The sequence below is a fragment of the Schistocerca piceifrons genome, chromosome 3 (genome assembly GCF_021461385.2).
Source record: "Schistocerca piceifrons isolate TAMUIC-IGC-003096 chromosome 3, iqSchPice1.1, whole genome shotgun sequence".
NCBI classification, from domain to species: domain Eukaryota; kingdom Metazoa; phylum Arthropoda; class Insecta; order Orthoptera; family Acrididae; genus Schistocerca; species Schistocerca piceifrons.
In genome coordinates this window covers 291821102-291844849 of record NC_060140.1, presented here as the reverse complement: position 1 = coordinate 291844849, position 23748 = coordinate 291821102, and the positions used below count along the sequence as shown (strand labels likewise).

Sequence of the window (23748 nt, the reverse complement as noted above, 5' to 3'; positions counted from 1 at the left end):
CTATTCCTACATACACTCAATTCTTAGTGATGGAATTCTTTTCTAGGGATTATACGTAAAAAAAATATGGAGTCAGTTTTTAAACCGCAGAAAAGGGCTGTAGCAATAATAATCAGAAGTAGTACTCCGGCACTGTAAAGAACTGTTTGAAAAATTGTGTATCCTTACTGTACAAAATGAGTACTGTATTCACCAAATAAGTTTGGTACCCAACATAAAGGTAACAGGAAGCGAACCCCCTACCACAGAAAGCAGTTGCTGTATTAAGGTGCCATGCTTGCACACAGCATCTGTCTTGCCACAGTGCAAAGTAGACTACAATGAAAATAAGGTACACACAAATACCAGCTTAGGTGTTATGATCATTAAGGTGAGGTGTGGCAAACTATGTTAAAGGTATGAACTCTTCTGTAAAACTAACTCAGCGGACAACGACTGACTAACCTAATAGTAAGTCTGGTCTGGCTCTGGTGTTGGTGAAGTTCTAACTCTGTTACTAATACAGCTGCAACACTCAACATATCCTGCAATATGGTGCATGACTGCAGCAACATGACAACTATCAGATGACTGTTGGGTGACTGATGGCAACTGATGATTGATGGCAACTGTACGCAATCGGTGACTGGCCAACTCATGTTACATCCACGGTTGGTGGATGAATCTCAATTTGCGAACTATTTGTCTGTCAGGCAGAATCAGGATGTAGGCCCCGTTATCAGTGCCCTCTATGGCGTCAAAGCTTAACTTAGGTGTATGGATGGGATTATCTGCATGAGTTACAGCAGAAGCATAATATGGTTCCCTGTTACGCATACCCTCTGTGGCGATTAACCACAACTATGCAACACCACATGACTGACCCTGCCATGTGGCGCTCTCTGTGTATATAGCTGTGTACCATATCTGTTGGTAGACACAAAAGCAAGCATTTCAGGGAAAACATTACGTAATATTTCACGAACAGGTCTATTCAAAATCATGGAACAAGAGCCTGTTAAGACAGACTTCTTGCACTTATCGAGGAAAAAACAAACAAAAAACTCAAAGCAGTATTTTCTTCCACAGAATAAAACTGTAAAATAAAATGCCAAATCAGGTGAAAAAATTACTAAAAGAAATCTCTTAACAGGCAGCAGCTACAATATTCTTCATAAGTAGTGCATACTACACAATTAAAAATTACTTAGAAGACTCAGAGTATGGATTAATAATAAAAGGGGCCAACTACAACACCCTGTCACATTACAGTACATGAACACAATGTAATGCTCCTGGAAGAAAATCATGTGGCAAGCTCTATAGCACACGTCAGTAATATCTTATCATTCTCAACCTCTCTCTCATCAAGGGGGGATGCTAAATCTGTTTTTCAAGTGGACTGAGGGGAGGATATGAAGATGTTCACAGCACTGTATGTTTACAGACCTTGTGTCAGTTTTCTGAAGGGGCATACCAGCAGGTTCATGGTTTAAGAATCATCAGTGGGCACCCTAAATGTGCACAGCAACAAAGAGAAAAACTGTGTTTTTTTCTTTTTTTTAACATTAGAAGTAGTTGTTGTGGTGTTTAGTCCAAAGACTGGTTCATGCAGTTTTCCACACTACTCTATCCTGTGCAAGCCTCTTCATCTCTGAATAACCGTGGTAAACCAAAATCATTTGAACCTACTTACTGTACTTGTCTTTTGGTCTCCCTCTGTCATTTTTACCCTTCAAACTGCCCTCCAATACTAAACTGATGATTCCTTGATGTCTCAGAATGTATTCTATCAGCTGTCTCTTCCTTTAGTCAAGTTATTCCACAATTTTTTTTCTTCCCAATACTGTTCAGTACCTCCTCAGAAGTTAAGCGATTTCTCCATCTAATCTTCAGCATTCATCTATAGCTCTACATTTCAAATGCTTCTATTCTCTGAACAGTGTATCATCGACATTTCATTTCTGTACAAGGCTACACTCCATATAAATGCCTTCAGAAAAAGACTCCAGCACTTAAATTTATTTTTGATGTTAACAAATTTCTCTTCTTCACAAATGCTTTTCTTGTCATTGTTATTCAACATTTTATACCCTCTGTACTTCCATTATCATACATTATTTTGCTATCCAAATAGAAAACTTCATCTACCACACTTTACGGACTGTAAGATGCACTTTTTTCTTCAAAAAGTTCTGCAAAATTCAGGTGCATCTTATAATCAACATTAATATAAAAATGTCCAGTTTTAAAAATGGCCATATATTTGATGCTGCGAAAAACCCATCTCTATCTGGCAACAGTGGATTCAACTGGCAGCAGAACTGTACTGATGCAATGAACATGAGTTCAGGGGATTCACAGGTTGCTAACACTGACTACCTCCTGCCCTGCCATCACAAACCCAGAAAACAATCTAGCCTATGATGCATCACTGCAGCCTGTGGTGCCAGTGAACTTAAACTGAAAGTGATTTGTGTTACTGGTACCAGTACAATATTTTTGTTAGTAGCTAGTTCTGTAATGAAAAAATAATGAAAGTTATTCATACGATGCGGGCTATAAATTGAAAGTAACAGCACATACAGAACAACAAGGAAACAGAGCAACTGAGTGGCATTTTGACCCTCCACCAACACAAAAAATCATTTGTAATTGCTGGGCTAGTAAAGAAGAACTGAGAAAAGTGAGGAAGACTAAATGTGCAAATACAGGACTGAATGCCAAATAGCAGAAACTGGAAGATGATAATTTTAGAAATCAGTTCGGTTTTATAAATGAAGATTTTTTAAAAATTGGCTTTGCAATCTAATATTAAAAATAATAAAAATGTTATTTTTTTTTAAAGAACTGTTTAAAAATTCAGGTGCATCTTTTAATATGTACAATACGGTACTACTTTTAGTATATCATTTCCTAATCTAATTTTGTCAGCATTTTCTGATTCAATTAGACTACATTCCATTACCCTTGTTTTGCTTTAGGTAATGTGCACTTTATATCCTCCTTTCAACATGCTCTTTATTCCTTTAAACTGGACTTCCAAGTCCTTTGCTGCTTCTGGCAGAATTGCAATCTCCTATGCAAACTGTGAAGTTTGTATTTCTTCTCCTTGAACAGTAATTACTACTTCTAATTTTTCTCTGGTTCCCTTTACTGGCTGCTCAATGTACAGATTGAATAACATCAGGGATAGGTTACAACCCTGTCTCACTCCCTTCTCAACCACAATTTCAATTTCACTTTCATGCCCTTCAACTCTTCTAATACCTGTCTGGTTTCTGTACAATTTGTAAATAACCTTTTCGTCCCTTTATTTTACCTCCGCTACCTTTACATATTTTAAGATTGTATTCCATTCAATATTGTCAAAAACTTTCTTCAAATCTACAAATGCTATAAATGTAGGTTTGCTTTCCTTGGCCTATCTTCTAAGATAAGCCATAGAGTCACTATTGCCTTGTGTGTTCCAATATTTCTCAGGAACCCAAATTGACCTTCCCTGAGGTCGGCTTTTACCATTTTTTCCATTCTATTGTAAATAATTCATGTCAGTATTTAGCAACAATTATTTATTAAACTGATAGTTCGAGCACCCCCTGATCTAGGGGTAGTGTCTGTGACTAGTAATCGAAAAGTCCTCGGTGGCGGCTTCTAACCTCACTACTACTTAAATTCTGAATAAAAATCATCAGCAATTGTGGCTAAAGACTTCTGGCATAAGAAGTCACCCTCATTCTGAAATGGCCTTGTCAAAGAGGGCATAGGAGCAGACAGAGGTTAAGGGTACTTTTTGTACTTAGGGTGCAAAACTGTCCCTAAGGGCAGAAGAATCGGCAATGATCAATGACATGAGGATGCAGAAGGCAATGGAAACCACTGCATTAAAACACACAACATATATCCACAGGACATGTGGCCTATAACTGAAAAAGTATCATGAGAATGCCAGAAGTTTGACCATGGTAGAGAAGCTAAAAAATCTGGAAAGGGAAATACTAAGGCTCAATCTAGATATAGTGGATGTCATCATAGTGAAATGGAAAGAAGACAGGGATTTCTGTGTAATACTAGCAGCTGCAGAAAATGGTATATTGGGAGAAGGATTAATTATGAATAGGATGGTGGGACAGAGAGTGTGTGACTGTGAAGTTCATGATAGGAGTTTTCTCATTGGAATCGACAGCAAACCAGTATTGACAACGATAGTACATGTATACATGCCAATGTGGTAAGCAGAAGATGAAGAGATAGAGAAAGTATATGAGGATAATGAACAAGTAATTCAATACATAAAGAGAGTTGAAAATCTAATAGCCATGGGAAATTGGAATGCAACTGTAGGGAAAGGAGTAGAAAAAAGGAATACAAGAGAATATGAGCTCGGTAATAGGAATGAGAAAGGAGAAAAACTAACTGAGTTCTGCAATAAATTTCAGCTAGTAATAGCAAATTCTCTCTTCAAGAACCACAAGAGGAGAAAGACTTATCCTTAGAAAAGGGTGGGAAATATGGATAGATTCCAGTCAGATTACATTGAGGTCAGGCAGAAATTCCAAAATAAGATACTGGATTGTAAGGTGTACACAGGTGCAGATATAGACACAGACCTCAATTTAGTAATGACGAAAAGTAGGCTGAAGTTTAAGAGACTAGTCAGGAAGAACCAATGCACAAGCAAGTGGGATAGAGAGATACTGAGGAATGAAGAAATATGCCTGAAGTTCTCAGAGGCTACAAATACTCCAATAATGAATAACTCAGTAGGCAGTTCAGTTGAAGAGGAATGGACATCTCAATAGGGCAAACACAGGAGTTGGCAAGAAAAACTTAGGTACAAGAAAGGTAATTGTGAAGAAACCATGAGTAACAGAAGAAATACTTCAGCTGAGCGATGAAAGAGGGAAGTACAAAAATGTGGAGGGAAATTCAGCAACACAAAAATATGAGTTACTTAGGAATGAAATGATTAGGAAATGCAGGGAAGCTAAGGCGAAATGGCTGTATGAAAAATGTGAAAAAATAAAAAAAGAAACGATTGTCAGAAGGATTGGCTCAGCATATAGAAATGTGAAAATAACCTTCAATAAAATTAAAAGCAGGGCCATAACATTAAGAGTGCAATGGGAATTCCAGTGTTAAATGCAGAGGAGAGAGTTGATACGTGGAAAGAGTACACTGAAGGCCTCTATCTGGGGAAGAACTTGTCTGATGATATGGTAGAAGAGAAACAGGAGTCAATAAGGTATGCAGTATTAGAATCAGAATTTAAGAGGGCTTCGAATGACTTTAGATCAAAAAAGGCAGAAGGACCAGATAACATTCCATCAAATCATGGGGGAAGTGGGAACAAAATGACTATTCACACTGTCGTATAGAATTTATGAGACTGGCGACATACCACCAGACTTTTGGAAGAAACATCATCCACACAATTCTGAAGATAGTGAGAATCATTGCACAATCAGCTTAACAGCTCATGCATCCAAGTTGCTGACAAGAATAATATACAGAAGAATGGAAAAAGATGTTGGGAATGATAATGGAAGCAAGACTGAGGAAAAATCAAGCCATGTTCATATGATTTGTTGACCTGGAAAATATGTTCAATGATGTAAAATGGTACAAGATGTTCAAATGTCTGAGAAAAATAAAGGTAAGCTTATAAGGTACCCTTTATTTACAGATAAGAACACATTTCCAGTTTTGCTATTTCACATACACTGCAATATGTATGGAGTAAGGAGCAAGGGGTAGGTTCCCACACTGGCTAGCAGAGATGGTTGGCAATCTGGCACTTTCAGAGCCAGCGGGATGAGGTGCCAATGCAGAAATCGCTCATGATGTCAGCAAAGAGATACATTGGGAATGTACATTTATTTTGGTGCAAATCAAGTGATTGTTATTAATATTTGCTAAAAAAATGTTGTTGATAGGATGCCTTTCGATCTAGTCATGCGGTAGACCATGCTCTCATACTGTTAATAGTTAGCTTATAATCAGTGTGAACAAGTCCATTTTACGGTTTTCGTAAATAAATGTACCATAATGGTACCCTGTGTAAAAATTATTTGCACAAAAAACCTATTCCTGTTTCACTGCATAAAACATGAACAGTAGTATTGCACTTTTAGAATATGATGGCACTGCTACGGCTTTGCAAGTGGACATAAAGCTAAGAGTGTACCTCCACATTACAGGTAGGAAAAATTCCTACATGGCGGCTCACTAAGTCAGTTCAAGGATGGACTGGCTTAATTACTGCAAAACTCAGGTGGGAAAGTGTGGCCAGTTATACTGTTCACCCGTTATACCACCATCTATCAACTCACAGGCCAATCACACACATTTCTTGAGGTTTAGGAAGAGAAGAGAGCTCAAGCACTTGAATTGTGGTACACAGAAGAATGTTGAAAATTAGGTGGACTGATAACGTAAGGAATGAGGAGGTTCTCCACAGAGTCAATGAGGAAAGGACTACGGGAAACGGTAACAAGGAGGAGGAACAGGATGACAGGGCATATGTTAAGACAAAATGAAATAACTTCCAGGGTACTAGGGGAGCTGCAGAGGGTAAAAACTGTGAGGAAGATATACACTCCTGGAAATTGAAATAAGAACACCGTGAATTCATTGTCCCAGAAAGAGGAAACTTTATTGACACATTCCTGGGGTCAGATACATCACATGATCACACTGACAGAACCACAGGCACATAGACACAGGCAACAGAGCATGCACAATGTCGGCACTAGTACAGTGTATATCCATCTTTCGCAGCAATGCAGGCTGCTATTCTCCCATGGAGACGATCGTAGAGATGCTGGATGTAGTCCTGTGGAACGGCTTGCCATGCCATTTCCACCTGGCGCCTCAGTTGGACCAGCGTTCGTGCTGGACGTGCAGACCGCGTGAGACGACGCTTCATCCAGTCCCAAACATGCTCAATGGGGGACAGATCCGGAGATCTTGCTGGCCAGGGTAGTTGACTTGCACCTTCTAGAGCACGTTGGGTGGCACGGGATGCATGCGGACGTGCATTGTCCTGTTGGAACAGCAAGTTCCCTTGCCGGTCTAGGAATGGTAGAACGATGGGTTCGATGACGGTTTGGATGTACCGTGCACTTTTCAGTGTCCCCTCGACGATCACCAGTGGTGTATGGCCAGTGTAGGAGATCGCTCCCCACACCATGATGCCGGGTGTTGGCCCTGTGTGCCTCGGTCGTATGCAGTCCTGATTGTGGCGCTCACCTGCACGGCGCCAAACACGCATACGACCATCATTGGCACCAAGGCAGAAGCGACTCTCATCGCTGAAGATGACACGTCTCCATTCGTCCCTCCATTCACGCCTGTCGCGACACCACTGGAGGCGGGCTGCACGATGTTGGGGCGTGAGCGGAAGACGGCCTAACGGTGTGCGGGACTGTAGCCCAGCTTCATGGAGACAGTTGCGAATGGTCCTCGCCTATACCCCAGGAGCAACAGTGTCCCTAATTTGCTGGGAAGTGGCGGTGCGGTCCCCTACGGCACTGCGTAGGATCCTACGGTCTTGGCGTGCATCCGTGCGTCGCTGCGGTCCGGTCCCAGGTCGACGGGCACGTGCACCTTCCGCCGACCACTGGCGACAACATCGATGTACTGTGGAGACCTCATGCCCCACGTGTTGAGCAATTCGGCGGTACGTCCACCCGGCCTCCCGCATGCCCACTATACGCCCTCGCTCAAAGTCCGTCAACTGCACATACGGTTCACGTCCACGCTGTCGCGGCATGCTACCAGTGTTAAAGACTGCGATGGAGCTCCGTATGCCACGGCAAACTGGCTGACACTGACGGCGGCGGAGCACAAATGCTGCGCAGCTAGCGCCATTCGACGGCCAATACCGCGGTTCCTGGTGTGTCCGCTGTGCCGTGCGTGTGATCATTGCTTGTACAGCCCTCTCGCAGTGTCCGGAGCAAGTATGGTGGGTCTGACACACCGGTGTCAATGTGTTCTTTTTTCCATTTCCAGGAGTGTAGATAGGAATACATTCAGCAAATAATTGAGGATGGCAATTGCTACTCTGTGATGAAAAAGTTGGCACAGGAGAGGAATTCATGGTAGGCTGCATCAAATCAGCCAGAAGACCAATAACTAAAAAAAAAATCGGTGGTATTCACACCTGTCAGCACCTGCGTTCTTTGGAATTGGAATTGTTACATTCTTCTTGAAGTCTGAGGGTATTTCCCCTACATATCTTGCACGCCAAGTGGAATAGTTTGGTCATGGCTGCCTTCCTAAGGATATCAGAGGTTCTGAGGGAATGTCGTCTATTCCAGAAGCCTTGTTTCAGTTTGGGTCTTTCAGTGCTCTGTCAAATTCTTCCTGCAATGTATCTTCCACGTTATTTTCATCTACTTCCTCTTCCCTTTCTATAATACTGCCTTCAAGTTCCTTTTCCTTATACAGCCCTCCTCCTATGAATTCCTCTCACCTATCCTTTCTTTGCTTAGTACTGGTTTTCATTCTGAGCTCTTTATATTCTTACAGCTGCTTCTCTTTCTACAGAGGCATCTTTACTCTTCCTGTAGGCAGTATCTTTATTTTGCCAAGTTATACTTGCTTCTATAGATGTACTTTCATCCTCTATCCAGTCTTGCTTAGCCATTTTGCACTTCCTATCAATCTCAATGTTTAGACATTTATATTCTCTTTTTCCTGCATCATTTGCTGCATTTTTATATTTTCACCTTTTACGATTTACATTCAATATCTCCTGTGATTATCCAGGGAGTTCTACTATAGTTATCTGGTGCAAATCGAAGAATTCTGCACAACACTGAGCAGCCAAATGAAGCAGTGAGGTTGTTAAGCCTCTGACGTCGTATTTCGGAGAATAGAGTTTGCTCTGTCTGGCCACGCCAGTTTATGCTTTCCGTGGTTTTCCTACATAACTTTAAGCAAACACCAGGATGATTTCCTCATCAAGGCAACAATTGACCACCCATCCTATATTCATAAAAGCATACTTATACACTGAAGTACCGTAGAAATTGGTATAGGCACGCATATTCAAATAAACAGATATGTAAACAGGCAGAATACCGCACTGCAGTCGGCAATGCCTATATGACAACAAGTGTCTGGCTCAGTTGTTAAATTGGTTACTACTGTTACAATGGCAGGTTATCAAGATATAAGTGAGTCTGAACATGGTGTTATAGTCAGCACACGAGCGATGGAACACAGCATCTCCGAGGTAGCGATGACGTGGGGAATTACCCATTCTACCACTTCACAAGGGTACTGTGAATATCAGGAGCCCGGTAAAACATCAAATCTCAGACATCACTGTGGCCAGAAAAAGGACGGGACCAACCATGACTGAAGCGAATCATTCAACGTGACAGAAGGGCAACCCATCCGCAAATGGCTGAAGATTTCAATGCCAGGCCATCATCGATATGGGCTTTTAGAGCCGGAGGCCCACTCGTGAAATCCTTGATGACTGCGTGACACGAAGCTTTACGCCTCGCCTGGGCCCGCCCGACATTGGACTGTTGATGACTGGAAACATGTTGCTGGTCCGACGAGTCTCGTTTTAAATTGTATTGAGTGGATGGACGTGTATGGGTATGGAGACAACATCATGAATCCATGGAACCTGCATGTCAGCAGGGCACTGTTCAAGCTGGTGAAGGCTCTGCAATGGTGTGGGACGTGTGCATTTGGAGTGAAATGGGAACACTGATATAACTAGATATGAGTCTGACAGCTGACATGTACGTAAGCATCCTGTCTTATCAACTGCATCCATTCATGTCCATTGCGGATTCTAATGGACTTGGGCAATTATAGCAGGAAAATGCAACACTGCACACGTCCTGAATTGCTACAGAATGGCTCCAGGAACACTCTTCCCCAACATGAACATTATTGAGCATATCTGGGATGCCTTGCAATGTGCTGTTCATAAGAGATCTCCACCCTGTCACACACTTATGGATTTATGCACAGCCCTGCACGATTCATGCTGTCAGTTCCCTCCAGCACTACATCAGATATTAGTTGAGTCTATGCCACATCATGTTGCGGCACTTCCACATGCTCGTGAGGCAGGTGTACCACTTTCTTTGGTTCTTCAGTGGATGATCTGTGTGTATGTGCATTTTTGAACTATTTGGTTTCATTGTACGAGGGTCAGTCAAAAAGTAATGCCTCCTATTTTTTTTTCTACGTTTAATTGTCAGGAAATTTAAATGCAATTACATAGGTTGAAAACCACAACATTGAGGATCATTTTGTCATTTTTCAATGTAATCTCCGCCCATCTCTACAGTTTTGGTCCATCTTTGAACAAGGGCATGTATCCCAGCACGGTAAAAATCACAGCTCTGCTTCCTAAGCCATTGACGCACGGATGTTTTGACGGCCTCCTCATCTTCAAAATGAATCCCACGATGAGCTTCTTTTAGTGGCCCGAACAGATGGAAGTCTGATGGTGCCAGGTCAGGGCTGTATGGGGGATGAGGCAAAACTTCCCATCCAATTTTGACAATCTCGTCAGAGGTGTGACGACTGGTGTGTGGTCTTGCATTGTCATGCAAAAGAAGAACATCTGCCATTGATTTTGTTGGGCGAACTCGCTGAAGACGTGCTTTAAGTTTGTTGAGGGTTGTGACGTATTGAACAGAATTTATTGTGCATCCCTGCTCCAAAAAATCAACCAGAATCACACCCTCTGTATCCCAGAAAACTGTTGCCATAACTTTCCCTGCCGATCGCACAGTTTTGAATTTTTTCTTCCTCGGCGAGCTTGTGTGACGCCACTCCATTGACTGCCTCTTTGATTCGGGTTCAAAAAAATGCACCCATGTTTCGTCCCCGGTCACAATTTTTTTCAGAAACTCATCTCCCTCCAAACGGAAGCGCTGCAAGTGTTGGGAGGCTATTGTTTTCCTTGCCTCTTTATTCTGATCGGTTAACATTCTTGGAACCCACCGTGCACAAACTTTTGAGTACCCCAATTGTTTAATAATCGTGATCACACTGCCTTTACTAAGAGAAATAATGCGACACACTTCATCTGCAGTCACCTGACGGTCACCACGAATGATGTCATCAACTTGCTGAATGTTGTGTGGAGTCACTGCACTCACCGGCCTGCCGCTCCGCTTTTCGTCAGTCAACGGTGTTTGCCCTTCAGCTTCCTTACAACGACGAACCCATCGTCTAACAGTGCTGACATCCACTGTCACAACACCATACACCTTCTTCAGTCTTTCATGAATGCGTATGGGCGTTTCACCTTCTGCATTCAAGAATTCAATCACACAACGCTGTCTCAAACGAACATCGATGTCGGCCATCTTACAAACTTCTGCTGTGCTGCCACCTGTTGACACAGAAAGTTACTACTGCAGTGGATTGCAGAAGAAGGTTTGAGGAATGGCGCCAAATTCAAATTTTTCACTTAACTTAATTTCTTTAAGTAGAAAAAAAATGTGAGGCATTACTTTTTGACCGACCCTCGTATTACAATGACAAATCCTATGTCATTGTACAATGATCCCTGGCTGAGTGAATAAATATCTGAGTAATGGAGTTAAAAGTAAATCTGCAAACTTGTAGCAGATCAGTAAGAGCGCTCTGTAATGTCAATCATGAACAAGACAGTGTGTCTTTGTCCAGTGTTCCGCCTATAAACATGCTTTTGAGGGTCATTTCAAACTTAGGTAGTCTGAGCACATTACAGCAAGAAGTGTTCACAACAAAGGTAGTTCCCACCAAATTGGTGTACACTACAGTGAAGTCATTCAAACATTTAACCACTTTTGTGACAGGCAAACTTTATAGGATCAGCCTTGCAGTGGGTGCCCATGGTTAGCAACACTAACTGAAGACATTACCTACAAATTATGACTCACAGGTACCCAAGTAGAATGCAGCGAAAATGTGTACTGCCTGCTAGGAGACAATTAGGATAGCTGTGTTACTCCAGACAATTTGCAACCAACTCAACATGTTCAATACGGCTTCTAGGCATCCATTACGAATAACAGTATGAAACCTCCAGCACTATGGTGTGTGAGAGAACAGCTAAATGGAACCTGGATCAGTATCAGGTTATTTTCATAGATGAGTGCAGGACTTATTTGCATCTGACCACCATCAAAGGTTGTGGAGGCAACCAAAAACCAATGTCTGTTGTGGACATGCAGCTCCACACGTTCCATACGGAGGTGGATCAGTCACGTTTTGGGACAGTATGTTTAATGCCTCCTGATCATTATTGAGAGTAATTCAAAGGTCAATGACAGCATTGGTAATAAATGGTATACTATGATAATTCATAACCACATCCATGCCTATATTCCTCACTTAATACTGGTTCTTAAAGCTCTGTAACTAAGCTATTTGGGGTAGCTGGCATGTATCTTCAAGTGTCTACTACTTCAGGTTTATCCCCTGTTAGCTCTATTTGGTATGGGTTCCACACTCATGAGTAATACTGCACGATGTGATGTGTGAGTGTTCTTTAAGCGATCTTCTTTGTAGACTTATTGCATTTTCCCAGTATCCCAGCTATCAATTGGAGTATCTGACCTGTTTCACCTATAACTGAACCTATGTGAACAATTCATTTCCTTTTTTACAAAGTTTTAAATGTAGGTAATTGTATGAGTTGACTGATTCCAACTGTAAGTCACTGGTATTGTTATCAGAGGGTATTATGCTTCCGGGTTTTGTGAAGAGCATAACTTTACATTTCTGAAGCTAATCTTTGTACCACTTTGAAATCTTATTAAGGTCTGACTGAGTATCTATGAAGCTTTCCTTTTCAGATAGTACTCCAATAATGATAACTGTATCATTGGCAAAAAGTCTGACGTTACCATGCATATTATCTGCAGAGTCATTAATATACACCATGAGTTACAAGTTTCCCGATTCACTTTCATATGGCACATCTGTAGATACATCAGGTGATGATTCTTAATACAATGTAACTTGCTGTGTCTTCCCTGTGTTCCTGCAGAACGCTTCACAGACGTATGCATGAACAGTACCATCAAATCAGAGAACTTGAAAGAGGGTGCATTATTGGCTCACGAGTTTTCTTCAATACCCCACGACATTGTACTTTCAGTAATAACTGTTGGTGTGCTACTGAATCAAATGCTTTTTGGAAGTCAACAAATACTGCAACTATTTGTTTGTCTTGATCCAGGGTTTTTCAGGTGGTCATGTGAGAACAAGCCAAGTTGGATTTCACATGAGCAATGTTTTTGCAATTGGTGGTGGTTGGCGTGCAGGAGGTCACTGGGTTTGAACTGCCTCTTTACGTCAACTCTGAATATGTTCTAAGAGACAACATCTAAAGGATGTCAATGATATCAGACAGTAGTTTTATGGACTTCCAAAAAGCATTCAGCATAGGTGCCCCACTGCACTTTGTTAAAGCAGGTATGAGAATATGGAATAGGTTCACAGATATGTGAGTGGTTCGAAGACATCTTAAGTTATGAAATTCAGTATGTTGGCCTTGAAGGTCAGTGCTCATCACAGACAAGGGCATCGTCAGGAGTGTCCCAGGGAAGTGTGATAGAACCACTATCATTCTCTATATACGCTCATGTTCAGGAAAAACAGAATGCCTTGAATAACTAGAGGTAGGACATTCATATTCACACAACATGTACATTTGTGTTTCTGCAGAAATGATTAGCACTTGAACTGTGTCGGTCCGCAGGTTCAGAGTTGACGTCAATATCCCAGTTCAATGCCACCTACCAGTAAAATGTGCCTGTGGCTCTCGTTGTCACTATAAACTGAAGGTAATGGATCAGTGTGACTTGAGCAGACATGCAGAACGCTTCACAGATGTATGCGCGAACAGTACTGTCAAATCAGTGAACTTGAAAGAGGGTGCATTATTGGCATGAGAGAATGTGATGCTTCCATCCGGGAAATTGGTGCTCATGTGGGACGAAGTGTTTCAGCAGTGCAACTGATGTTGCAGAATGGTTCATGGAAGGTCTTAGAACAAGGCGAGATGGGTCAGGTCACATCAAACAGACCACTCCCTGAGTAAACTTACACCTCATATGAATGCCATTAGAGGACAGATCAGTGTCGTCCTCCGCTCTGGTGCAGTAGTGGAACAGTGTAGCACATTGTACACTATCAGGCATGCCAGTCCATCAACATTTATTACAGCATGGGTTATGTGCATGTCATCCATTTCTCTGCCAACTTTTGATGAATGTGCAGAAACAAGCTAGATGACAATGAAGTATGGAACGACATCACTGTAGCCAGGAATGACATCAGATAGTGTTTTCAGATGAAGCCAGGATCTGTTTGAAAATTATGGAGGCAGTTTGGTTCACCACTGACTGGGGGTGGGGGGCGAGCTGCATCACAGTGACTGCATTTACACAAGACATACAATGCCAACTCAGGGCTTTATAGTGTGAGGTGCTATTGGGTACAACCACAAATCACAGTTGGTGTGTGTTCTGGGCACTGTGACCAGTGTGACCTATGTGAATGACATGTAGCCATATCCTTACTGCAAAACACCCCATATGTCATTTTGCAGCAAGACAATGCATCGTCACATGTTACAAGAACATGGGCTTTATTGGTGTCACAGGATGTCAGCCTTTTGTCCTGGGCCACCAGATCACCAGACTTGACATCAATCAAAATTGTGTGGGATATGGTGAAACGGAAGGTGCAGTGCTGTGACTCAGTGCCAACCACCTCAGATGAACTTTGGAACCTGGTGAATGAAGCATAGACTACTATAATACAGGACACCATTTGCGCCTTATATGCGCCAATGCCATTACGCATGGAACAAGTTATCAGGGCATGCTGAACTGAGGTGACTGAAATGCTAATTATTTCTGCAGAACACACTAGTGTACATGTCCTGTGAATATGAGTGTCCTATCTCTAGTAGTTTGAGGTGTTCTGTGTTTTTTTTAACATGAATGAACACAAATGATTTTGCAGCAAAACGGGCATAAATGTTAATTAAAAGTAACACCAGAACTATGGAGCACATCAAAAGCATAACTGTGAGTAACTGACACATGTTGCTTACACAGGAAATTTGGTAGAGTGACAGAACCTCATACCAAAGTCCCAGGTTCAAACGCCAATGACAACAAATTTTTACTGTATTATATGTCAAAGTGTTAAATGGGACAACATGTTTATGGCATGTAAAAGGGCTGTTTGGAGTTTACAGCAATGTTCTTTCAAAGTGGAAACATATTGAGTACATTTGTAGTTGCACAGAATATATAATCATAACAGAAAAATAAAGAAACAACTGCATCACACTTGCGGAAGTAATAATAATAAACAAAATAATAAGATCAGTAATAAGTACATAACATTCAACTAACGAAAGGAAAGCAGATTGCCAAAAGAACACTGCTACAAATTCTGTAATATCCTTTTACATGTCAGGAATTTGTTCTCCAATATACTAGTGTCACGCATAAACAGTTAAAAAAATTGTCATCAATGGGATTTGAACACAGGACCTATGGTATGATAACCATATGCTCTACCTTCTCACCCACATGAGATCTACTATATAATCACTCACAGATAGGTTTTTCCTGTGCTCCGTAGCTCTGGTGATACTTTAAATTACCATTTACACAAGTTCTACTGAACAATAGCACACAGCATGAACTAAATCGGTGTTTTAGTTCATACTATATTGACATACAACATTTGGTACCGATCTGAGTGTCTGACATCTGAAGGTTTGTGTGTGAGCCAAAAATTCTTATAGAATCCAACAGCATTACAATCTGGTTCTGGAGCCTTGTTCAGCTTTAGTGATTTCAATTATTTCTCAACAGTGCTGGCACTGATATCTAGAGTACTCACCTTTAAAGTCATGTTAGAATTAAATTGGAGCAGCACTGGATTTTCCTTTGTAAAGGAGCATGTTAAAGCAGAGTTCAGCATTTCGGCTTTTGCTTCCCTATCTGCAATTTTAGTCCCTGTGTTATTCATTAGTGTACACACATTAACTTCAGTTCGAACAATAGCCTTTACATAGGCCAGAATTTCTTTAGGTTTTATGAGAGATCTATTGATCATAACACACTAATGAAGGTAATCATTGTAAGCTTCTTGCACTGCTCTTTTCATCACGAAACACATTTCATTCAGCATCTTCTACCTATATTCCCAAGCTTCCTACTTTATTTTATGCCTACTATGCAGAAGTTGCTTTTCTTCAGATGTTTCTTTATGGACACTGTATACTATTCCCATTTAGAACTGTTCTGCTAGGTACATACCTACACAGTGATTGGACAACTATTCTTCTAAACTTGAGACACATTTCTTCTGTGTCTTCCAGTCTAGAACTGAATATTTTAAGTTCGTTTTATCTAATTTACTGGTAATGTAGATTTTTATACTTGTTTTAGTTGCACTTTGTGCTTTGATAAGCACCGTTGCTAGAAATATGCATCATGAGATGTCACCAATTACAAGGAACACATCCACAAAAAGGTCAGGTCTATTTGATGCCTATTGATATATTTCCATAGTGAGTGGGTTTCTGAACTATGTATTCAGTATTCATATGATGTTTAGCTGTGCCATCACATCAGTCAAAATACCTTTAGACTTTCCTTTCTGATAATGGAAGCTAATCTTTCTTATTTAACAGGCTATTTACACTTAAGTGAAAAATATCAAAATGTATTTTTACAGCATGCCTTGATTGTCATGTTCTGTAAAAATTTCAGAACATTTTATTATGGTGAACGAGAAATTTACAAGGGACTAAATCACTTTAAAGGTGGATGTGTACCTGTTGCGATGTAGATCGTTCAGGTAGGCCATCTATGTCAAAAAAAGACAGGACCATTGAGACACCTGCATAAATGATTTGTAGTGCGAGAACTGATGTTAGTACTGGGGTTCAGTACATATAGATAAAACAGAAGTCAAATAGGATACAGTTACAGGAAGAAATAACATCATCAAGCAACTTACAGTCTATGTGGGTTTCAGGAAGACACAACAGTTAGTAAGTAACCACCTACGGAGTTACTAAAGGAAATATCACCAATGTGATATCTTCAGTTGAAGGTGCCTGATGAGAACCTACAGTGAGAGTAGATTGTAGGATTGCGAGTCGGTGTCCACTGAGAGACGGATTCTACTAAGATGACTGGCTAAACTATTTTTGGTTGTCCTCTTCTTGAGTGTTCATGTGCAGTATGGGATGCGTATCAGTGATGAAAAAGTCGAAAGAAGGGGAACTCGTTCTATATTGTTGTGAAATAGGAGAGAAAGTGTCACAAATATGGAAAGTGAGATGGTGTGGTAATCACGAAAACAAAGGCGTTTTCCATTGCCGCAAGATTACAATTGCTAACTTCCTCCTCTGAATTCCAAATCATTTTATTGATTTCCATCTACACAGGGAGAAATGACTATTGTGAGAAAATAAGAGAAGTCAGAGCTTGCATGGAAAGAGTTAAGTGTTCATATCTCCCATGTGCTACCTGAGAGTGGAATGGCTGTAAGTGGTTGTATGAACCATCTGCCAAACACATATGTGTGAAATGCAGAGTAACCATGTAAACTACACGTTTAGAAATTCTTCTATGGGGTAGAAAGAGTTGTCAAGTAAATATACGATTTTGATCTGTGCTTGAAATCATCTATTAAATTTTCTATACAAGTGGATACAGAATCAAAGATTTTTATGGTTGAATACCTCATATCTTCCTGTGCTGCAATAGGGCTGAGTGACGGACAGTGTAGATCATTCCTCCTCCTAGTATTATATTTACTTATGTTACTGTAGTTTTCAAACTATGTGATTGATTGATGACAGCAAAAATTTATAAGGGAATAAATGTATTGTGAGGCTGTTGTCAATATACTGAACTGTTTCAAGAGCTATCTACAAGAGGTTATGGAGTGGACATCACATACGTCCTTATTACAGGCTTCTGTGCAATAAAAACAATTTTCCTCAATGAGTTACAGCAAAATGCCTTAAGATATTAGTGAATGAAAACAGGACAAAAAAGGCAACTTTCTGACATTTTCATCTCCAAGGTATCTACACCTACATCTAATTCTGCATAACAATGATATGCATGGCAAAGGGTACATTACATTGTAGGAGTTATTTGTGTCTCTTCCTGTCCCAGTCAAATACTGAGTGCAGGAAAAATGCCTCTGTGTGTGGTGTAATTAATCTAATCTTGTCCTCATTATCCCTGTGTGAGCAGTACGTGGGGGTCTGTAGCATATTCCCAGAATCACCATTTAAAACTGGTTCTTGAAACTTTGTAATTAGGCTTTCTTGGGATAGTTTACATTTATCTTCAAGAGTCTGCCAGTTCAGTTCCTTCGGCATCTCTGTGACACTTTCCCACAAGCCAAACAAACACTTGACCATTTGTGCTGCCATTCTCTGTATACATTCAATATCCTCTGTTAGTCCTATTTGGTATGGGATCCACACACTTGAGCAATATTCTAGAACCAGTCACATGAGTGGTTTGTAAGCAATTTCCTTTGTAGACGGATTGCATTTTCCCTCTATTCTACCAATAGACCATAGTCTACCACCTGCTTCACCCACAACTGAGCCTATGTGACCATTCCATTTCATATGCCTACACAATGTTACACCCAAATATGTCGGAACCTAGTAATTCTATAGGTAAGGGATCTGATGCAAGGAGCAGACAAGAGGTGAACACTTCAGACCGTAACTTTGAGGAAACTGTGAGCAGACGGTTGGATGAATCAGACGACAGTGACTGTGATGATATTCCTGAAGAAGCTGAACCCATTGTGAGTGAGCATTTACTTTGTCACAACAAAGTGCAACAGAAAATTACTCTGATGAAAGTAGTGATCCATGTGACGAGCAACGGAGTAGCAATTACTTCTATGGCAAGAATCGTTACAAATGGCCCAAAGCACCTCCGAGCTGAGCTGTTAGAACTCCTCGCCATAACATCATCATGAAATTTCCTTACACCACATTGACTACAGGAGATCCAAAAGACCCATTTTCATTATGGCACATCTATTTTGATGATGAAGTTCTCAATCACATCCTACTATGGAGAAATGCTAAAATAGATTGCGTCAGGCAGGTGTACTCTGACAAAAGCAAAGCTGAACTTCAGAACCTGGATTTGGATAAACTTCTGGCTTTTTTTAGGACTTCCAATATATTCTTCTGTTTTTAAATCCAACCAAGAAAATGTAAATTATATATTTGTAACTGATGGTTCAGTCAGGAAACTTTCAAATGTGTCATGTCTAGGAACCAGTTCCTAATGCTGCTGAATTGCTTACGGTTTGATGACTTTTGAACTAGAAAAGAGAGTCTCAAAGCTGACAAAATTAGAAAAATTATGGAACATTCTCAAAAATATTTCAATTTAGGCACATGTGCTACTGTAGATGAGCAACTAATTTCTTTCGATGGTAAATGCTCATTTGTGGTCTACATGCCAAAAAAGCCTGCTAAATACGGTTTAAAAATAATGTCCTTGTGTGATGCCAGGACCAGTTACTTTTATAATGGGTATATGTACACTGGAAAAGGCTCTGATGGTGATACTTTGCCGGACAATGACAAGAAACTGATGATACCAATGCAGTCTCTATTGTGATTGTGTAATCCAAACTATGGCAGTAATTGCTACATTATTGCTGACAACTGGTTCAGCTCAATACAGGCTGTAGCAGAGCTAAGGAAAAGAGGATTGACTTTTGTTGGAACTCCAAAAAAGAATAAGAGAGAGATTCCACAAGCCTTCCAATGAAATAAGCATAGGTCAGTTGGTTCGTCTTTGCACGGTTTTACGCAAGGCACCACTCTATTGTCGCATATGCCACAGACAAAGCAGGGTTCTTCTTGTCTCTTCCATGCATCATAGCCCTGCTGAGGATCTGACTTCTCAGAAACCAGAAATAATATCATACTACAATGCCACTAAAGGAGGTGTTGAACTGGCCAAAAAGTGCTCCATATACTCCTGCAGTCGAAGAACTCGACATTAGCCGATGTGTTTATTCTACTGTTTATTGGACCTCAGCACAGTAAATGCATATGTTCTTCAGAAGAGTGGATCAGATGAAGCTCCTGTTGACAGAGGTATCTTCCTAAAAGAGCTGGCCCATAGTCTTGTGCTGAAACATATGCTAAAGCGAGATTAGAACCCACGACTTCTGCAGGAGTTACAACCAATGATCCGCTAGATTTTAGGCCCCGACGCTCCAACAGAAGAAGCAGGGGAAGCAGAATTAGGTCCTAGGAATAGGAAAACGTGCAGAATCTGCCCAGCCAGCAAGAAAAGGAAGACTTCATATGTTTGCTACATCTGCAAGAGACCTATGTGCATGCAGTGCTGTTCCCAGGTGTGCAAGCACTGTTGTGAAAAATTGTGATTTTGAGGGCTCTGATTTTTCATTGGGTATTTTTTCAGGTTAAAAACGTTACATTTTTTGTTCCAATGGTTCTTCAAGAAGAAATACAAAATCTATCCAAGCATTAATTTTGTTATTAGCTTATGAAAAACATATAAATGTATTATTTTATGAGATGCGCAGTAAAAATATCTGAATGCCAGTTTATCAATAATTATTTAATGTTAATGTTTTGCATTTTCATGTTTATTTACATTGTATTAAAGACTCTGCCATATGCAAAACAGAGAATTTCAAAGAGATTCAAATTGTTAACATTACACCCATCTAGAATTAAGAGGTCAGATTGACCGTACCATAGTGTTAGTGTCCCATGTTTGCCACTATGTTAGTTAAAGGTCAGGAACCCCACCCGTGATGGAAATACAGGCTGGAGAAAAATTGTGTCACGAAAGTTTAACCCTGGATAACTGATGCCAGTAGGAACCAAAATTACTAATGTTAATGCACAATTCTTAAACTATGGAAACTTGGCGTCATGCACTCCGATTGACCGTGGGATTGCTCCGTTGCTGGATGCTCTGGACAACGCATGACCGTGAATGCTTTACCTGCTGGAGATTGCAATGTATCCAAGGCGGCCTGCACACTTGGTGGTAGTGCACCAGCCTTTCACTCTCAGGGCCTGGTGGCAAATCCACTGGGGCCCCTACACATCCATTGTAGTTTCATGATAAGATGTACCAGGAACAAACCCATCAACAGCTGTTAGTTCATGTTCAGAAAGTCTTTCACAAATTTTGTCAGTCCTGAAAAAGGCCATTTTTGTGGCTAGAACATTGTTTCCTTTACGCATGTGCTTGAACTGGTAATCCTCTTATGCAACATAAGCTTGGTAACGTCGAACAGTGTTTTGCCGAACTCTTTCAAAGATTCTTGGCATTGCCTTGATGTGATTGGTGGCATGTTAAATGCGATCCTTAATTCCTCTTCATTTCTCAGTGGTTCGCATCCGGGTGGGTGAACTAGAACCCTGAAGAATCCCCACAGGAAAACGTCCGGTGGCGTGAGGTCTGGTGATCGTGGTGGCCATGTCCTATGAGCACCTCTGCCGATCACCCAGCCATCAAAGAGTTCATTTAAATATCCACGCACAGCATGACTGTTATGCACGGGCACCTCATCATGCTGCAACCACATGGGTAGCTGTATGTCCAGGGGAACATCTTCCAGCAGGCTGGGTAGAATTTCTTGCAAAAAGTGGATTTAATTTGCCCAGTAAGTCGAGGAGGTAGACAGACCGGCCCAATCAGATGACCACCCACAACGCCTGCCCAAACATTGAGCGAAAATCATTCCTTGTGTCCATGGACGTATATGATGTGAGGATGTCCCCTTACCCAGTAATGAACGTTTCGACTGTTGTAAAGACTATCCTGATGGAAGGAGCACCTGTTGGTAAACAACACAATGGTGGGGAAGTCGGGATCTCATACAACACGTTGCAGAAACCACAGGCAAAACCCTAGCCTGTGTTCATAGTCCGCCACAGGATTTAGGTCTTGCACAGGGTGGAAACTAAATGGATGTTGGCCATCATCCCTCAAAACCACCCAACTAAATGATAAGTGACCTCCATGTCATGTCCAACCACTCAAGAACTTGTCATAGGTGCTTCCTCGAAGCACTCGAGAACAGTCTCTTCAAATGCAGCATCCTGTCATGTTCAACGTCTTCCAGCATCACCATGATATTTCCCTAATGAGCCTGTTTCGCCAAGTCACTGGCGAATTGCTGTAAATGTTAGCAGGTGTGGGTGGTCTCTCGCTGGGTAACGTTCCTCTTACAACTGTCGAGCTTTGTGTTCATTACTGTCAGCTAGTCCATAAACAAAAACCATATCTCGTTGTTCTTCAAACAAATACTGTGCCACCATGCTTACTGTATGACTAAATCACAGGTGACGTGTGTGCTCCAAAGCGAAGCTGACGTGCAAATGCTTCTGACGTGACAATATTATGAGAAGGAAAGTTGCTACTCACCAAGAGTTGTATGTGTGTGTGAGTTGTGTTTGTGAGAGTGTTTGCATGTGTGTATGTGTGTGTATTGTTGACAAAGGCCATTGGCAGAAAGCTTTAAGTGTGAAAATCTTTTTGTTGAGCCTATCTGTTACTCAGCATCTCTGCTATATGGTGAGTAGCAACCTTCCTTCTCATAATATTATTACATTCCATCCTGGATTTTCCATTGTTTGCTTCTGATGTGAGAGTGGAGACAAACAGCAAGATCTATTCGAAATGTGTGCATATCACAACGGGGCAGTGATGGGGCGAGGGACATTTGTATGTGTGAACCGACAACCATAGCGCTGCCTGTCAATCGACAAATGGAAACAGGGCAATCCCACGGCCAATCGGAGTGCATGGCACCAAGTTTCCATAGTTTAAAAATGGTGCGTTGTTGACCTACACAACATTAATAATTTTGGTTTCTACTGGCATCAGCTATCCAGGGTTAAAATTTCGTGACACAATTTTCTCCACCCTGTATATTGGATCTAACAGCAAAAACAGACCTGATGTCTTTGGGGATGTCCACATTGAAACTGGTATTTGTGACCAGGACACAGTTGTGGTAACAATGATTAACAAACTACAAAGGACAACTAAAACAAGCAGAAAGGTATGTATGTTCAGTAAACTAGATTTAAAAAAATCAGTAGGATCATATCTCAATGAGGAGCTTGAAACGTTCAGCACAGGGCAGGAGAATGTAGAGGAACTTTGCCTCGTTTAAAAGAATAGTTGACCATGCGCTGGAGGGATATGTACCCAGTAGAACAGTTTATAAAGGAAAGGACCGTCCGTGGTATACAATCATTGTAAAGAAACTTTTAAAGAAACATAGATCACTGTGTAATAGATGTAAAACATAGCTTAGGGCTACAGAAGGAGAGATGCTGAATAAAATGTGTTTGGCTGTCAAGAGAGCACTGCATGATGCCTTCAATGTATACCGTATCACAATATTGTCAAGTGACCTTTCACAGAACCCAACGAAATTCTGGTTCTGTGTACTGTGGAGGAGGAGGAGGATATTGGTGTTTAACGTCCCGTTGACAATGAGGTCATTAGAGACAAAGCACAAGCTTGGATTAGGGAAGGATGGGGAAGCGAGTCGGCCGTGCCCTTTGAAAGGAACCATCCCGGCATTTGCCTGGAGTGATCTAGGGAAATCACGGAAAACCTAAATCAGGATGGCCGGATGCGGGATCTGTGTACTGTAAAGTCTGTTAGTGGCACCAAAGTTAGTGTCTAGTCCCCAGCGAAT

General features: G+C 41.1%; 1 protein-coding gene across 4 annotated transcripts in view; it reads right to left on the bottom strand.

Moving 5' to 3' along the window:
- LOC124788108 overlaps positions 1-23748 on the bottom strand; it is a 120540-nt gene that overhangs the window by 90084 nt on the left and 6708 nt on the right. The gene's annotated exons all lie outside the window — the stretch shown is intronic.